Below are 18527 nucleotides of genomic sequence, written 5' to 3' on the forward strand. Positions count from 1 at the left end.
GTAATAACAGCAAATGCTTGAGAGAATGTGGAGAAGCTGTCTTATATATTGCTAGTGGAAATGGAAAATGGTGCAGCCACTCTGGAAAAAAAAATTGCAGTTTCTTTTGAAACTAAACATACAATTACTATATGACCCAGAAATTTCACTCTTGGGCATTTATCCCAGAGAAATAAAAACATATTAATATAAGCACCTATACAGGAATGTTCATACAAGCTATTTTTTATTAGAGCAAAAAATCAGAAAGGTCCAGATGTCTTTCAAGGATGAATTGTTAAACAAAATGTGATATATAAAACTCCACAATACTATTTGGCAATAAAAGAACAAGACTATCAATTAACAATTCACACAACTTGAAAGTATCTGCAAGGAATTATGCTGAGTGAAAAAAGCCAATACCAGAGGCTTCATGCTGTATGATTCCACATCTTTAGTATTTTTGAAATGACAAAATTCTAGAAATAGAGAGCAGATTTGTGGTTTCCAGTGTTTAGGGACTGGGGTAGGAGGGGAGGGATGGGGCAGTGATGGAGGGAGAGAAAGTCTGGTGTGGTTATAAAAAGGCAACATGAGAAATGAGTACAGGTCATAGAACGATTTTCTGCTTTTTATCTGTATTTTTTAGTACGGTAAACTATACATAACATAATATCATTTTTAGCCATCTGTAAGTACACAATCTGGTGGCATTAATTACTTTCACAATGTTGTATAACCATCACCACTACCTACGTCCAAAATCTTTTCATAATCTCCAACATAGACTCAGTACCCACTAAATAAGTAACTTCCCCTGGGACGCCTGAGTAGTTCAGTTGGTTAAACGTCTGACTTTGGCTTGGGTCATGATCTCGCAGTTCATGAGTTCAAGGCCTGCATGGCGCTCTGTGCTGACAGCTCGGAGTCTGGAGCCTGGAGCCTGCTTCGGATTCTGTGTCTCCCTCTCTCTCTGCCTTTCCCCTGCTTGTGTTCTGTTTCTCTCTCTCAAAAATAAATAGATGTTAAAAAAATAATAATAATAATAGTAACTTCCCTTTTCCCCAGTCCCAACTTACGGTAACAGTCTACTTTGTCTCTATGATTTGGCTATTCTGAGTTCTTCATATAAATGGAATCATAAATATTTGTCCTTTTGTGTCTTAGCTTATTTCACTAAGCAAAAAATGTTGTTATTGTAATTTTTTATTTTTTATTGAACTATAAAATACAGTGTTATAGTACTTTCAGGTATACAACATGATTCACCAATTCTGTACATTACTCAGTGTTGACGTCTAATAAGTGGAGCCACCGACCATTATCATTACAATATTATTGACTGTATTACCTGTGCTGTATTATTCATCTCTGTGATTTACTCTTTTTTTTAACATTTATTTATTTTTGAGAGAGAGAGAGACAGAGCATGAGCAGGGGAGGGGCAGAGAGGGAGGGAGACACAGAATCCGAAGCAGTTTCCATGCTCTGAGGTGTCAACACAGAGCCGGACATGGGGCTCAAACTCACAAATTGCAAGATCATGACCTGAGCCAAAGTCGGATGCCCAGCCGACTGAGCCACCCAGTGGAGTGATTTACTAGGAGTCCCAGTGATTTCCTTTTTTAATAACTGGATGTTTGTATGTCTTCATCTCCTTTATCCATTTTACCTATGCCCCTACTCACCTCCCCTCTGGCCACCACCAGTTTGTTCCCTGCTTTTAAGAGTCTACTTTTTTGTTTGCTTGCTTATTTGCTTCTTTCCTCATTTGTTTTGTTTTTTAGATTACACATATAGATGAAATCATATGGTATTTGTTTTTCTCTGAAATAGTTCATTTAGCATAATACCCCTAGTTCCATCCATGCTGTTGTAAATGTTGTTGCAGATCTCATTCTTTTTTCATGGCTGAGTAATATTCCATTGAATGTATATACCTCACTTATTAGTCTATTAGTTTATTGATGGACTTGGCTTAATTCTATATCTTGGCTCTTGTAAATAATGCTGCAATAAACATAAGGGTGCATGTATCTTTTCAAATTAATGTTTTCATTTTCTTTGGATAAATACTCAGCTGTGGAATTACTGGATTGTATAGTATTCTTTTTTAGAATTTCTGAGGAAACTCCATACTCTTTTCCACAGTGGCTGCACAAGTTTACATTCCCACAAACTGTGCACAAAGTTTCCTTTTTTTCGATAAGCAAAATTTTGTAAAGGTCCACTTATGTTGTAACATATATCAAATACGGAAGTATGATGCTTCTTGCTTTGTTCTTGAGATTTGCTTTTTCTTGCTTTTTCTTGAGATTGCTTTATCTATTTGGGGTCTTTTAGCTTCAAATGAATTTTTGTTTTCTTTCTATTTCTGTAAAAAGTGCCATTGAAATTCTGATAGGAGCTAAGCTGAATCTGTAGATCACTTTGGCTGTTTTGGAATTGAAAAATACTAATTCATTCAAATCATAAACACAGAATATCTTCCCATTTATTTGTGTCTTCTTCATCAATGTGTATAATTGTCAGTGTACACATCTTTCACCCCCTTGGTTAATTTTATTCCTGATAGCTTATTTTGGCAGGTGCTATTATAAGTCAGATTATTTTCTTAATTTCTCTTTCTGATCATTTATAGTAGTGTATAGAAATACAACTGATTTTTTGTATTGATTTTGTATCCTTCAACTAACTTTACTCAACTAGTTTATTAGCTGCAACAGTTTTTGGTGCTGTCTTTATGGTTTTATGTATATAATGTTATGTCATCTGCAAACAGACAATTTTACTTCTTCGTTTCCACTTTGGATGCATTTTGCTTTTTTGTCTTGCCTCATTGCTCTAGCTAGGATTTGTAGTACAATGTCAAATGGAAATGGCAAGGGCGACATTGTTGTTTTCTTCCTGATCTTAGAGGGAAAACTTTTAGCTTTTTATTATTGAGCGTGTTGTGGATTTGGCTTATATGACTTTTATTATGTTGAAGTACATCCCATCCATGTGCAACTTATTGAGAGTTTTGTCATGAAATGGTGTTAAATTCTGTTAAATAATTTTCTACATCTATTGAGATGACTATATGATTCTCATCCTTCGTTTTGTTAATGTAATATATCAGTTTTATTGATTTGTATATGTTGAACCATCCTTGCATCCGCTCTCCCCCCAGGAATAAATTCTGATTGGGTGTATGATCGTTTTAATGTATTGTTCACTTCTATTTGCTAATATTTTGCTGAGAAGTTTTGCATCTATGTTCATCAGGAAAGTTGGCCTATAATCCTCTTTGCTTGCAATGTCCCTTTCTGGCTTTGATATTAGGGTGATGCTGCCCTTGTAAAATGAGTTTGACAGTGTTCCATCCTCTCCAATTTTGGGGAATGATTTGAGAAGGAATGATATTAATTCTTCTTTAAATATTTGGTAAAATTCACCAGGGGAGCAATCTGCTGCTGGGCTTCTCTTTGTTAGGAGGTTTTTGATTACTGATTCAATCTCCCTCCTTGGAATTGGTCTGTTTTGATCTTATACTGCTTCATGATTCTGTGTTGGTAGGTTGTATGTTTCTAAAAATTTACTCATTTCTTCTAGGGTGTCCAAAATGTTGGTGTATAATTGTACATAGTAGGGTATTTTTTTATGATTCTCAGTATTTCTGTTATTTCAGTTGTAATGTCTTCTCTTTTATTTATGATTTTATTTGAGTCTTCTCTTTTTTTCTGTTAGTCTTGCTAAAGGGTCATCAATTTGGTTTATGTTTGAAAAAAAAATAACAGTTCCTCGTTCCGGTAATCTTTTCTATCACCCTCCTACTTCATTTATTTCCACTCTGTTATTTGTTATTTCCTTAGTTCTGCTGACTTTAGACTTAGTTTGTTCTTCTTTCTCTAGTTCCTTGTGGTTTTTTAGATTATTTGAGATTTATTTGAGATTTATTTATTTAATGTATATATTTGATGCTACACACTTCCCTCTTAGAACTCCTTTGTTGCATCCCATTTTAGTATGTTATGTTTCTGTTTTCGTGTCTTAGGATTTTTAAATTTCTCTACTAACTTCATCCTTGACCCATTGTTTATTCAGGAATATGTTGTCTAATCTCCATGTATTTGTAAATTTTTCAATTTTCCTCTTGCCTATTTCTAATTTCATACCGTTGTGGTCAGAAAAGATATTTGGTATGACTTCAATCTTAAATTTGTTAAGCCTTGTGGCCTAACGTACAACCTACCTTGGAGTATGTTTTGTGTCTACTTCAGAAGAATATGTATTCTGCTGCTACTGGATGAAATATTCTGTGTGTCTGTTAGGTTAATCTAGTCTAACACATAGTCAAGTCCACTATTTCCTTGTTGATTCTCTGTCTGAATCATCTATCCATTATCAAAAGTTAAGTATTATAGTCCCCTATTATGTATTGTTGTGTATTTCTCCCTTCAAATCTTTTTTATTTTTTATTTTTTTTTAACGTTTTATTTATTTTTGAGACAGGGAGAGACAGAGCATGAACACGGGAGGGTCAGAGAGAGGGAGACACAGAATCCGAAATAGGCTTCAGTCTCTGAGCTGTCAGCACAGAGCCCGACGCGGGGCTCCAACGCACGGACCGCGAGATCATAACCTGAGCCGAAGTCGGCCGCTTAACCGACTGAGCCACCCAGGTGCCCCACCCTTCAAATCTTTTAATATATCCTTTATTTGTTTAGCTTCTCAGATGTTGGATGTATACATATTTGTAATTGTTAGAATTGACACTTTTATCATTATGTAATAACCTTCTCTGTCTCTTATTACAGTTTGACTTAAATTCTATTTTGTCTGGATAAGTATAGCCACCTCTGCTCTCTTTTTGTTTGCATTTTCATTGAATATTTTTCGCATCTTTTCACTTTAGTCTATGTGTGTCCTTAAAGCTTAAGTGAGTCTCTTGTAGGTAGCTATAATTGGATCTTGCTTTTTATTTTTTTAACCATTCAATCACTCTGTGTATTTTGATTGGGGAATTTAGTCCATTTACTTTTAAAATAATTATTAATAGGTGTGGATTTACTGCTATCATTTTGTTAATTGCTTTCTGGCTGGTTTGTAGTATTATTTTTTCCTTTCTTCCTCTCTTCCTTGATTTCTTTATGATTAGATGATTTTTTTCATGTATGCTTTGATACAGTTCTCTTTATCTTTTGTGTATGTATAGAGCTTTTTATTTTAAAGTATTAGGATGCTTACATAAAACATCTTATAACATCCTATTTTAAGCTGGTAACAACTTAATTGCCTACAAAACTCTACATTTTTATTTTCTTCCTCATTAATGTTTTTGATATCACAATTTATATCTTTTTATATTATGTCTCTATTAACAAATTTTGTAGCTATTGTAATTTCATGCTTTTGTCTTTTAAACTTTTTATAAATTATAAGTGATTTCCACACGTCTATTCCAATGTTAGTGTTTTCTAAATTTAACTATATATTCACCTAATATTCTTAATTAACATCCTTTTAGTTTCAGCTTAAAGAACTCCCTTTACTCCATTTGTTGTAAGGCTGGCATATTGGTGATGAACTCCTTCAGCTTGTTTTGGGGAAAGTATCTAGCTTTCTTTCAATTCTGAAGGACAACTTTGCTGGGTAAAATATTCTTTTGGCATTCCCCACCCCCACCCCCAGCATTTTGAATATAGCATCCCATTGCCTCTCACTTGCTAGGTTTTTGCTGAAAAATCCACTGGTACTCATCTTATGGGGTTCCTTTGTACATAGCAAGCCACTTTTTTTCTTGCTACTTTTAAGATTGTCTTTAACTTTTGACAATTTAATTATAGTCTGTGTTTCTACAAGTCTCTAGATTCTCCTTTTTGATATTGTTTGGTCTTCCTGCATTTGGATGTCTGTACAGTTTGGGGAAGTTTTTAGCCATTATTTCTTTGCATAAGCTTTCTGCACCCTTTCCCTCTCTCTTCTCTTCCTGTTAAACCTGTAAAGCATGTATTATGTCCCATAAGTCCCTTAAGCCGTCATCGCTATTTTTCATTCTTCTTTTCTTTTTGATTTTCTGATTGTATGACTTCTATTCTCTTATCTTTAAATTCACTGGTCTTTTCTTCCATTTGACCTAGTTAGCTGTGGGACACTTCTACTCAATTTTTCACTTCAGTAATTATATTCTTCAACTCTATGATCTCTGGTACTTTTTAATATTCTCTGTCTCTTGGTGAAATTCTCATTTGACTTATATACTGCTCTCCTTATCTCAGTGATCATCGGTATGTTATTTATTATGTTTATATGTATGTTATTTTGAACTCTCTTTTGGGTAAAGCACTCATCTCTGCTTCTTTATGGTCAGTTTCTGAAGATTTATTTTGTTCTTTTGTTTGGAACATGTTTCCCTGATTCTTGATTTTCCTTGACACTCTCTGCATTGGTTTTTACCCGTTACATAAAATAGCCACCTCTCCCAGCCTTGACAGAGTGGCTTCTGTAGGAGATGAACCTCGTCAATCAGCCAGCCTACGCTCTCGGTTGTCTCTCCAACCTTTGTGTTCGTCCAAGATGCTGTGTCTGTTCTTTGCGGCTCTTGGTAGATTAGGGAGTGCTAATACCTGTTACTGTCCCAAAGGTTTGGGAAATATCCACATACCTGTTTGCGTTCCTGTACAGCAACTAATTGCCTGCCTTTAGCTCTCTGATACAAACTAATTGGGATCCTGACCTTTAGTCAGCAGCTGAGAAATTCTTGATGTTAGCTATGCAGCCTAACCCTATCAGGGAGAAATCAAGGGCTGTGTGGCTTTGCTTCCTCATTCTATGCTGAGCCAGAGGCCATAGTTACTGGGAATGCTTGTGCACCCATACAGACTGCCTCTTTAATATGCCAAGTTCCATCAGCTACCAGAGCTAGGGGATTGAGGAACCAGTTTCTTGTTTGACAGCCCCAACATTTGGGGTGCTAGGTGTGTAAAAAGCTTCTGCTAGGGAGCAGCTGGAAACTTGGTTTGGATGCCCACCAGCTCTTTCATGTTCCTAGAAGGATCCCAGTAAGCTCTCACATGTAGGCTTATTGGAAGCCAGAGCTTCAGGCAACAGATGAAAAAGTATGCACCATGTCTCTTCCAGAGAGAAACTGGGAGATGGGTGTTTTTATCTCCCTCCTCTTCTCTGAGCTCAGTGTTTATCTGCAGGGAGTACACATACTCCCATTTAAACACTGCTTCTTTGTTTGCTAGAGTCCCACAGGTACTGAATTCAAGACCTGTCGGTGGTGGGAGCTAGCTGATTTGGGAGCCTGTCCTTTGGATGGCAGCCATTAAAGTTGGGGTGCTGGTTGTGTGGACATCCTTTTGGGGAGAAGCTGGTGACTTTGTTTTATTGTTGGAAGAAGCTGGAGAGAGATTATAGGCGAAGTGCTTATTAGCGTTTTCATGCTCCCAGGAAGATTCCAGTCAGCACCCAAATAGGTAAAGGCTAATTAGAAGGCAGATCCTTAGGCAGAAGCTATGAAAGTAGACAGATTCCTTCCACAGAGAAAGGGGTGATGAGTGGTTTTGCCTGTTCTTTCTACACTAAGAACAGGTTATAGGTGTGAGAATTGTTTGCACACCATTCAAAAACTTCTTCTTTGGATAGTTTGGTCCTATGGGAATTGTGAATGCTGAGCCTTATCACAGCTATCACAGGTAGGTAATGGAGGCCCATCCATTCCTTCAAAGCCTTAGAAATTGGAGTATAAATGTGTGATCCAAACCCTTCACTACAAAGAAAAAAATTGGAAGTTAATATTCCCTTCCAACTGTAAGGCACTGTGCTGGGGTCAGGTTTAGAGTGTATCTCAACCTTTCTTACCCATTTCAATGTGGGTGTTTTCTCAGTTACCCAATATGTTAGAATGATTCCACTAGTTTCCAGATTTCTATCAAACAGAATTGATTCATGTGCGGCTGCATATTTAGCATCAGTCAGGAGGAGGAGGGAAAGTCAGGAACCTCTTATCCATCATCTTGACTCTATTTATTGACTCTGATAATGAATATACAAATCTGCACATATGATAAAATTGATAGAATTAAATACATCTACACACATGAATGAGTACAAATAAAACTGAAGAAATCTGAATAAAATCATGGATTATATCAGCATCAATATTTTGTTTGTGCCATTGTTCTATAGTTTTTGTAAGAAGTTACTGTTTCTGGAAACTAGGTAAAGGGTAAATGTGATCTTTTTGTATTTTTTTAATAATTATATATTTACCTACAATATTTTAATAAATATTGTAGTTAAAAATATATATAATCATATTTTCTTTATCCATTCATCCATGGATGGGCACTTTAAGTTGTTTCCATATATTAACTATTGTAAATAATGCTGCAATGAACATGAAAGTGAATATTTCTTATCAAGATAGTGATTTTGTTTTCTTCAGATAAATACCCAATAGTGGAATTACTGGATCATATTGTCATTCTATTTTTAATTTTTTGAGAAAATTTCATACTGTTTTCCATAGTGGTTGCATCAGTTTACATTCTCACCAACAACATACAAGGGGTCCCTTTTCTCTCCACATCATTGCCAGTGCTTTTTATTTCTCATCTTTTGGATAATAGCCATTCTAACAGGTTATGAGGTAATAATATCTCACTGTTGTTTTTATTTGTATTTCCCTTATGATTACTGATGTTGGACACCTTGTCAAGTACCTGTTAGTTATCTGTATGTGTTCTTTGGAAAGGCATGCATTCAGTTCCTCTACCCATTTTTTAATTGAACTACTTGGATATTTACATATTGAGCTTCGTGAGTTCTTCATATATTTTGCATATTAACCCCTTATCAGATACATGATTTGTAAATATTTTATACCATTCAGTAGGTAATCTTTTCATTTCGTTGGTTTCTTTTGCTGTTTACTGTAATATAGTCCCATTTGTTTATTCTTCTTTTGTTGGTTTTGCTTTTAGTGTCAACCCCCCCCCCACACACACACCCCAAAATCACTGCCAAAACCAATGTGTAAGATCTTACCCTCTATTATTTCTTCTAGGAGTTTTATGGTTTAAGGTCTTAGAGTCAAGTGTTTAATCTTTAAGTCTTTAATCTTTAAGAATTCAGTCCAATTTGAGTTGTTTTAGTGTTTGGTATAAGACAGGATATGGTCCAGTTTCACTCTTTTGCAGCTGCCTGCCCAGTTTCTCCAGCACTGTTTATTAAATAGACTATCCTTTCACCAGTGTATTCTTGGGACCCTTGTCACAAATTAACTTCGCATCTATGCTTGGGCTTATTTCTGGTCTCTCTATTCTGTTCCACTGATTTATGTGTCTGTTTTTATGACAATAGCATAAACTTTTGAATACTAAGGCTTTGTAATACAGTTTGAAATCAGGAACGTAATACCTCCAGCTATGGTTTTTCTTAAGACTGTTTTCACTATTTGGGGTCTTCGTGTTTCTATACAAATTTTAGGATTGTTTTCCATACCTGTAAAAAATGCCATTGGAATTCTGCTTGGGATTGCAGTGAATCTATAGGTTGCTTTGGGTAGTATGGACATTCTGATGATATTAATTCTTCCAATCCATGAGCATGATATCTCTTTTTTTATTTGTGTCCTCTTCAATTTCTTTCATTATTGTGTTCTGGTTTTTAGAGCATAAGTGTCTCACCGTTTTAATTAAATTTATTCCTGGGTATTTTATACTTTGTGATAAAATTACAAATGGGATTGTTAATTTCTTTTTCTGATAGTTCATTGATAGTGTATAGAAATGCAACTGATTTTTATATCTTGACTTTCTATCTTGCAATGTTACTGAATTCATTTATTCTAACAGTTTTTTGATGGAGTCTTTAGGCTTTTCTATATATAAAATCAGGTTATTTGTAAATAGTGACAGTTTTACATCCTCCTCTCTCAGTTGGATTCATTTTATGTCTTTTTTATGCCTAATTGCTTCTAATATTATGTTGAATAAAAGCGGCAAAATGGGCATATCTGTCTTGTTCCTGATTTTAGAGGAAAAGTGTTCAGTTTTTCACCAAGTTTGATGCTCGCTATGGGCTTGTTATATATGGTCTTTATTATGTTGAGGTATTTTTCCTCTATACCCAGTTTGTTGAGTTTTTATAATGAATGAATATTAAACTTTTTCACATTCCTTTTCTTCATCTAAGTTAATTGTATGATTTTTATCCTTCATTTTTTTCAATGTGATGTATAATATTGATTGATTTGTGTGTGTTGAACCATCCTTGCATCATAAGAATTAAGTCCACTTGATCATGGTGTATGATTCTTCCAATGTATTGTTGAATTTAGTTTATTAATATTTTGTTGAAGACTTTTGCATCTATGTTCATCAGGGATTTTGGCCTGTAGTTTTGTTTTGTTTTGTTTTGGTTTCTTGTAGTGTCCTTATCTAGTTTTGGTTTCATGGGATATGTTCCCTTTTGCCCTATTTTTTGGAAGAGTGTGAGAAGGATTGGTATTAACTCTTTAAATGTTTGGCGGAATTCATCAGTGAAATGATCTGTTTCTGCACTGTTGTTGGGAGGTTTTTGATTACTGATTCAATCTCCTTACTACTATTGGTATATGCTGATTTTCTGTTTCTTCATGATTCAGGCTTGGGAGAGTGCATGTTTCTAAGAATTTATCAATTTCTTCTAGGTTGTCCAACTTGTTAGTGCATAATTGTTTAGAGTAGTCCCTTATGATCTTTTGTATTTCTGTGGTATCAGTTGTAACATTTCCTGTTTCATTTCTGACTTTATTTACGTTCTTTTTCTTAGTGAGCCTACTAAAGGCTTCTCGATCTTATCTTTTAATAATTCCAACTCTTATTCTTTGCTGTCTTTTTCAATCTTTAAGTCTGCTATATATGTCTGCTCTATCTTTAGGTCTGTTATCTTTAGGTCGTTTTATATTTTTAGGTGGATGCATAAATATTTACAAATATCATGTCCTCCCGGATTGAGGAAAAGTTTTTCTGTAGGCTAAGTTGTCTTGTTGACTTATGACTAGAGGGCAAAGTAGGCACCAGTCTGAAGCATTATTCCTAAATTCTAATACCAGCACTCATACATACTAGATATGTAGGTAAATGATCATACATTTGGTTTCTTTTTTTGTAAAATAAGAATGAAATAAAATAGTAATGTCTATGCCCTACTAAGGTTTTGATGGTTACATGGGATATCCCAGCTTAAATATTTAGGGCAATGCCTTCCATACCCTATGTATTTAATAAATGATAGTTATTATTATTTTTAAAGACAACAAATGGTTTCTTTAATTTTCAGTTTATTCTTTTTAACAACAAAATATATTTTCTTCTACACCGAACAGGAAACAATTTTCTAAATAAATGGGTTTGGAGGGAAGCTGAGTGTTTAGAGTGTTTGAAACAGTGTTTCTTTGTGTGATCCCATATCTTTAGAAACATGTGTATGGTAACTTTGCTTTCGTTTGTCTCCCAGCAAGCAAGAAAAACAGAAAACACACATCATGAATTTCTAGATTTTTTTCTAAGTCTTTCAAAGTAATTTTTGTCATCAATTTTAATCTAACATTTTATCTTCTGTCTGATTCACTTCTGTTTTTCGGGAACACAAGCTTTTGCATAAGAAACTAGATAACCACTTCCTTTTTCCTTTGAAATGGATACCTTTTCTGGCTTCTTAATTTTGGCATTAGTATAAGAGGTATGAAAACACTTTCAGATTTAATAATGTAAAACAAATTCTGTCAGAGAACATTTGTATTGAATAGTTTAAAAAAGAAAACTGCATAAAGTCACTTCCTTGTAAGGTGTTTTCTTTCTTCCTATCTTTAACAGAAGAGCCATTTCATTAATTCTATATTTAGTAGCATTGGAGGCATAAATATATGAAAGGCACAAGATTGCCATGATATTTTAAGCATTTTTTTAATATCAACTTTTTTTTAGGCAAGGTTTAGATTTACAGAAAAATTGCAAATACGGTGCAGAGAGTTCCCATATACTCCCATGCCCATTTTTTCCCTATAACATCTTGCATTATATGGTATATTTACATGGTTAATGAACCAATAATGACAGGTTATTAAACAAAGTCTATGCTTTTTTCAGACTTTAGCATTTTTATCTAATGTCTATTTTTAGTTCCAAGATTCTATCCAGGATTCCACATTACAATAAACCCCCATGCCTTCTTAGGGTCTTTTGTCTGTGGGACTTTTTTTCTAAGTTTATTTATTTGTTTTGAGAAAGAGAGAGTGGGGGAGGGACAGAGAGAGAGAGGGAGAGAGAAAATCCAAAGCAGGCTCTGCACTGACAGCTCAGAACTGGAACTGACTAACTGTGAGATCATGACCTGAGCTAAAGTCAGACACTTAAGCAATGGAGTCACCCAGGGGCCCCGGTGGGATTGTTTTTGATGACAAAAACTTTTGTGTATTTCTGGTCAGGTGTTTTGTAGAATATCCCTGAATTAAGGCTTATCTGATTCTTTTCATAATTAGACCGAAAGTATGCATTTTTGTGAGGACAGCCACAAAAATAGCATACCATTTCATCATATCATGTAAAGGGTACCTACTATTAACATGACTTATTACAATTGATGTTGACTTTGATCAACTGTCTTGATAGCATTTGTCCAATTTCTTCACTGTAAAGTTACTCCTTCCCCTTTTTTATACTATACTCTTTGGCAGTATGTCCCTTTGCACGGCCCACATCTAAGACATGGGGAACAATGCACTTGCCACAAATTCCTACCACCCACTAGTCTTCTTATTGTCTTTTTCCTGCCTTCTCCAGAATCTCATTTAAACGAAGTCAAATACTATGTAAACTTTTCAGACTGACTTCATTCACTTAGCAGTATGTACTTAAGATTCATCCATGTCTTTTCATTGCTTAATAGTTTTTGCTTGTTTGTTTTAATTACTGAATGATATCCCTTATAGTGATATAACACAGTTTGTTTATTCATTTACATATTGAAGGTCATTTCTAGTTTTTGGTGATTAAGAATAAATCTGTTTGCCACATTCATGTGATGGTAATTATACCGACAAATTTTCAGATTGTTTGCATAAACACTCAGGAGTATGATTGCTGGATTTTATGGCAAAATTATATTTAGCTTTGTAAGAAACTTACAAAATACCTTTCAAAGTGTTTGTGCCATTGTCCTTTACCAGTAATTAATGAGAGTTTCTCTTGCTCTGCATTCTTACCAGCAACTGATAGTGTCAGTTTTTGGATTTTACCTTTGTTTGTTTGTTTGTTTGTTTACTTTTTGAGAGACAGAAAGAGTGAGAGAGTAGGGAGGGACATAGAAACAGGAAGAGAGAGAATCACAAGCAGGATCCATACTGTCAGCACAGAGCCTGATACAAGGCTTGGATTCACAAACCATGAGATCATGACCTAGCTGAAATCAAGAGTCGGATGCTTAACAGACTGAGCCACCCAGGTGCCCCTGGATTTTACCCATTCTCAGATGTATGTAACAGTATTTTTTTTGTTTTCATCTGCAACTTCCTTTTTTTTTTATTTTTTTTATTTTTTTCAATGTTTATTTATTTTTGAGACAATGTGAGAGACAGAGTGCAGAGGGGCAGACAGGGGGAGACACAGAATCTGAAGGGGGCTCCAGGCCCCGAGCTGTCAGCACAGAGCCCGATGTGGGGCTGGAACTCACAAACCCTGAGATCATGACCCAAGCCAAAGTCGGACGCTTAACCGACTGAGCCACTCAGGCACCCCAATCTGCAACTTCCTAATGACAAGAGTTGTTGAGAATATTTTCCTCTGGTTGTTTGCTATTTGTATTTGCTTTGATGAGACTGTTCAAATATTTTTTTTTTTCCCATTGAGGCTTTGACAGTGCAGAGCTTGCTTGAGATTCTCCCTCTTTATCTGCCCCTCCCCTGCTCGCACTTTCTCTGTCTCTCTGAAAATAAGGCCCTAGAATTCATCAAAATTACTCTTAAAATGTTCCTACCAGTTTATGGCTTAAGTAACTTCTGATCCAAGTAAGCAGATCCTAGGTGTGACCCCCTATATTTGCCTGTGGAGTTCAGATGACAATTTGTTCTGTGACTACAACTCTCTGATGGCTCCCAAAAAAGTCACTGATTTCAGTTTGTTTATCTTTTTTTAATCTTTTTTCTTGTTGAAAAATCGTGTGTGACAACTTTTAGGTTCTTAATATGCTAGAAACAAAGCCACAAGTCTGCCATGATATTTTTAGAACTTAAGCTGCTTATGATCTGATCTGTAGGGACATTTCAACTAATTAGCTACCACTGTTAATAGACTTAAATGGAAACATTGTGTTTTATTTACATTGTGTTTATTAATATTCCCTGGTGACAGTTACATTTCAGTTCTTTATTTAAAGTTTATATGTGGTTTGAATTTGTCTTCACATTTTGAAATATTTAAGGTATTTGATACTTACATTCACTTCTACCAAATCAAGGTCCTAAAGGTTAGAAAGAAGAATCATGGGTTAATGTATTAGTTGGACAATTAATAGAGTGATCCCATTTGGGTCTCATATTCAAATTAATTGTTACCATAACTGCTTGAGTCTGGCTATCTAGTGGATTTATTTATTTCTATTTTTATTGTATATTTAGAACTCCATGTGAAAATTAAAATCCTTTTATTGAAACCTTCCTTTGACTCTTGTAGCTTAGAAGCTCTTTTAAAATTTGACCACAGGGGAGCATGCACACAAGCACACACATAGGAATTATTTCCATATATATCCACTATAACAGTTAATAACATGCCTTCAATGTGTGGAACCTTTATTAACAAACCTTTATTAAATGTTCAATACATATAAAATATCCCAAGAAAATATATTAGTATCACATAAGTTATAATATATGATATGGAATACTATTTCTTGCCAAATAACAGAATCATGCTATGTGCATATCCAAATTAGATGTAAATCTAATTTAAAAACTGTATTATATTTGGGGCGCCTGGGTGGCCCAGTCAGTGGGCATCTAATTTCAGCTCAGGTCATGAACTTGGTTTTGTGGTTTCAGGCCCCACATGGGGCTTTGTGCTGACAGCTCAGAGCCTGGAGTCTGCTTCAGATTCTGTGTCTCCTTCTCTCTCTGTCCCTCCCCTGCTCATGCTCTGTCTCTATCTCTCTCAAAAATAAATAAAGATTAAAAAGAAATTTTTTTAATTAAAAAGCACTGTATTGTATTTAAGTATTTGCTTAGTTTATTTCAAAATTATAACTAAGGTTATTTTAGATATCACATATATATGTCTCTAATGATTACACTCATAAAATGAAGCACCAAATACTATGTAAATGTTATTTATACATGTACATTCAAAATCTCATTTTATCTCTGCTATTTGTAAAATTATCTGCAATTTTACATGCACTATGTAGAGAATTTACATTTTCTATTTTAAAATTAAATATAATTAGGAAAAATTAATAAATATCTCATATTATGTCTGGGTACAACTAATAAATTTTACATATTTTTTATGGAAAAAATATCATCCTGGGGCAAGCATTTTAGAGAGAAATATAAGCAATCAACTAATTTTAAAACATATAATTTTATTGTTACAAAAGACATTTTTTTTTACATTTAATGCTTTCATTTTAGCATTTACCAATTCATTTTAGATCATGGATCCTACTTAAATACTATAACAGGGTAACATATTTCTTCAATTATTTTTTCAAAAACATATCCATTTACTATTTATTTGAAAACAACTTTAGACTTCAATATTCTAAAATACTCAAAACATCAGCAGGAAAATACAATACTAAAATTCTCACACTGTTTTCTTTATGGTTTGACTAGAAGTTGCTCCATCAAAAATGAATCACATTGTATATTTTTGGTTCGTAGAAATGACCGATGTACTTTACCATTTTATTTCTTAAAATTATTATTATTATTATTTTTATTTTTATTTAAATACAGAATACTTAAGCACTTTACAATGTGACTAATAAAACCAAAAGAACGATTTCAATTAACTAAGAGTATTATTCTCAAAATATGCAGAAAAGATATTTATTTACCATATTGGATTAAAGATTTATAATAATCTTCCTTTTAACCTGAAGTATATAAATGATTTCATGCTCTAAAACTTACATAGAGAAAATACATTATTGTTAAAAAAATATCTTACATCAAGAAAAGTTTCATAAGAGGGGCACCTGGGTGGCTCAGTCAGTTAAATGTCTGACTTCAGCTCAGGTCATGATCTCACGGTTTGTGAGTTCCAACCCCACGTCAGGCTCTGTGCTGACAGCTTGGAGTCTGGAGCCTTCTTCTGATTTTGTGTCTCCCTTTCTCTCTGCCCCTCCCCCAGTCATGCTCTGTCTCTCTCTCTCAATAATAAATAAACATTTAAAAAAATTTTAAAAAATGTTTTATACGATACAGAAAAAATATATATATTGTTTGCACAAGACTGGGTTAGATTCTACCAAAATTCTACCAGGTTGGAAAATGAAACTGGCTTGACTCCAGATATAAACAATGAATGTAAAACAGAGTACTTTCTAAGTAACTTCTGTGATTTAAATTGATAATTCATTGGAGGACTGGAGGAAAAAAAATTGGGGGAAGAAAAATTTGGAAACTATTTCATAAAATGTTACCTCATGATTATCTTGATAACTTCTTTTCTTGAAAGTGTCTCAAGATAGGATCAAAGAGATATCTTAGGGAAGCGGTGGGAGGAGAGCTGAGGAGGGTTGCACCACTCTATGAGGAATAGATAAGAACATTTGGTATGAAACGAGATATGTATAGTATGTAAACAACACGTTTTAGGGTAAGCATTATGTGATTTTCTCTACAAACCCAGCATATTTGGGAAAAGGGAATAGGAACATATGTTGTGCATAAAGGAAAATATCTACTTCACTGGGCTGGCAGAGGTCCATGAGAAGGTCTTGTGAGAGCTATACTATAAAGGAATTGATTCCTATACAAATGGGTTTTACAAGAAGAGCGTTTAAGAGTGAAAATAATGCCATTATTCTGTGTTTTTGTTCAGAACATTAGCTACCTATACACATATCACAGTGCCATGAGACAAATCATCTTTTGTATATTGTACATCAATATCCTCTGCTTCTATGTTTCAGAAGGTCAGATACAGATGATCAGCTTTCAAAGACTGTTTCCTCTTCTTACTTTATAGAAACTATCTACTATCTTTTACCTTATCTTTTATCTTACTTCCTCAATTAGTACCTAAGATAAAAGATCTTTTATCTTACTTCCTTAATTAGTACCTTTTACCTACTATTTTGTCTCTTCTTTTTTATTGTTTCTTTTCTTATCTAGTTTATTCATTTTTCACTTTAAAAAAAAAAAACAAACAAATTTCCTTGAACTTCCATCCATTTTGGATGACATGTAATCATCATTTTTTTCAGAGCTAAACTGTAAAGTTATTTTCTTGTTTGTTTTGTATGAGTGTTATAGTTTTTATTTTTAAATATGCTACCGTTGCATATATAACAAGGGCTTTTAAATTTCTAAAAATTTTTTAAAACTTTTTTTTAAAGCAAATTATGGAAAATATGACATTACATTCCATATACTTTTATAAGCATCTCTGAAGAAGTATTTTCCTACATAGTCAAAATAACATTAGATGTAACAAAATCAATTATTATTATTTTTAAACCATCTAATATCCAGTGCATATTCAAATTCCCACTTATCCTCAAAATGTTCTTTGTAACAAGCTTGTCGAAACAGAATCTAACAAAAGTACCCTTTGTAGAATGGTTTTAGAACCATACAAAAGTCTTTTTTTTATTACAAATCACTCTTCTAATAGTTTTTGGACTTACTGATAATCCTTTCTAAACCAATAATTTCATTACATCTGGCAAAATGGTAGTTGTTTTTTTTTTTTTTTTTTACTTTGTGTTCTTTCACACAAAAAAAATTAAAAAAAAGAAAAAATAAAAGGAAAGAAAGAAAGAAAGAAAACTTTATGGGATAACAACAAGGCTTATAGAGATGTCAAAAGGAGAAAATAGAGAGAAAGAGACAAAAAAAAAAAAAACAAAAAAAGAAAAAAACAACCTTATCTGAAGAAATAATGATGGAAAAATTCCCTAGCCTGGAGAAGGAAACAGACATCCATCCAGAAAGCCCAGACTATTCTAAATAAGATGAACCTGAGGAGATCCACACCAAGGCACCTTATAATTAAAATGTCAAAAGTTAAAGACAGGGAGAGAATCTTAAACCAGTAAGGGAAAAATAATTTTTTATGAACAAGGGAAAGGTCATAAGGCTAATATCAGATTTTTCAGCAGAAACTTTACAAGCCAAAGGGAGTGGCACAATATATTCAAAATACTGAGGAAAAAAAAAAACAAAAAACAAAAAACTTCCAGCCAAGAATACTCTACCTAGAAAAGTTATCATTCAGAATTGAAAGGAAGATAAAAGAAATTTTCAGACAAGAAAGTTAGAGGAGTTCATCACCATTAATGTTAAAGGA

General features: G+C 34.0%; 1 protein-coding gene across 4 annotated transcripts in view; it reads right to left on the reverse strand.

The window, feature by feature from the left end:
- The window catches only part of ADAM29 (ADAM metallopeptidase domain 29), an 82131-nt gene that overhangs the window by 47698 nt on the left and 15906 nt on the right, over window positions 1-18527 (reverse strand). For 2 of the 4 annotated variants that reach the window (XR_006201631.1, XM_042935046.1), the window contains exon 2: window positions 16657-16762. The exons of 1 other annotated variant lie outside the window; for it this stretch is intronic. The gene's annotated coding sequence lies outside the window, so the exon portion shown is untranslated. Of the gene's footprint in view, window positions 1-14387; window positions 14473-16656; window positions 16763-18527 lie in introns of those variants that run through there. One more of the 4 variants, XR_006201630.1, reaches the window with a different exon arrangement.

The sequence above is a fragment of the Panthera leo genome, chromosome B1 (genome assembly GCF_018350215.1).
Source record: "Panthera leo isolate Ple1 chromosome B1, P.leo_Ple1_pat1.1, whole genome shotgun sequence".
In the NCBI taxonomy this organism is placed as follows: Eukaryota; Metazoa; Chordata; class Mammalia; order Carnivora; family Felidae; genus Panthera; species Panthera leo.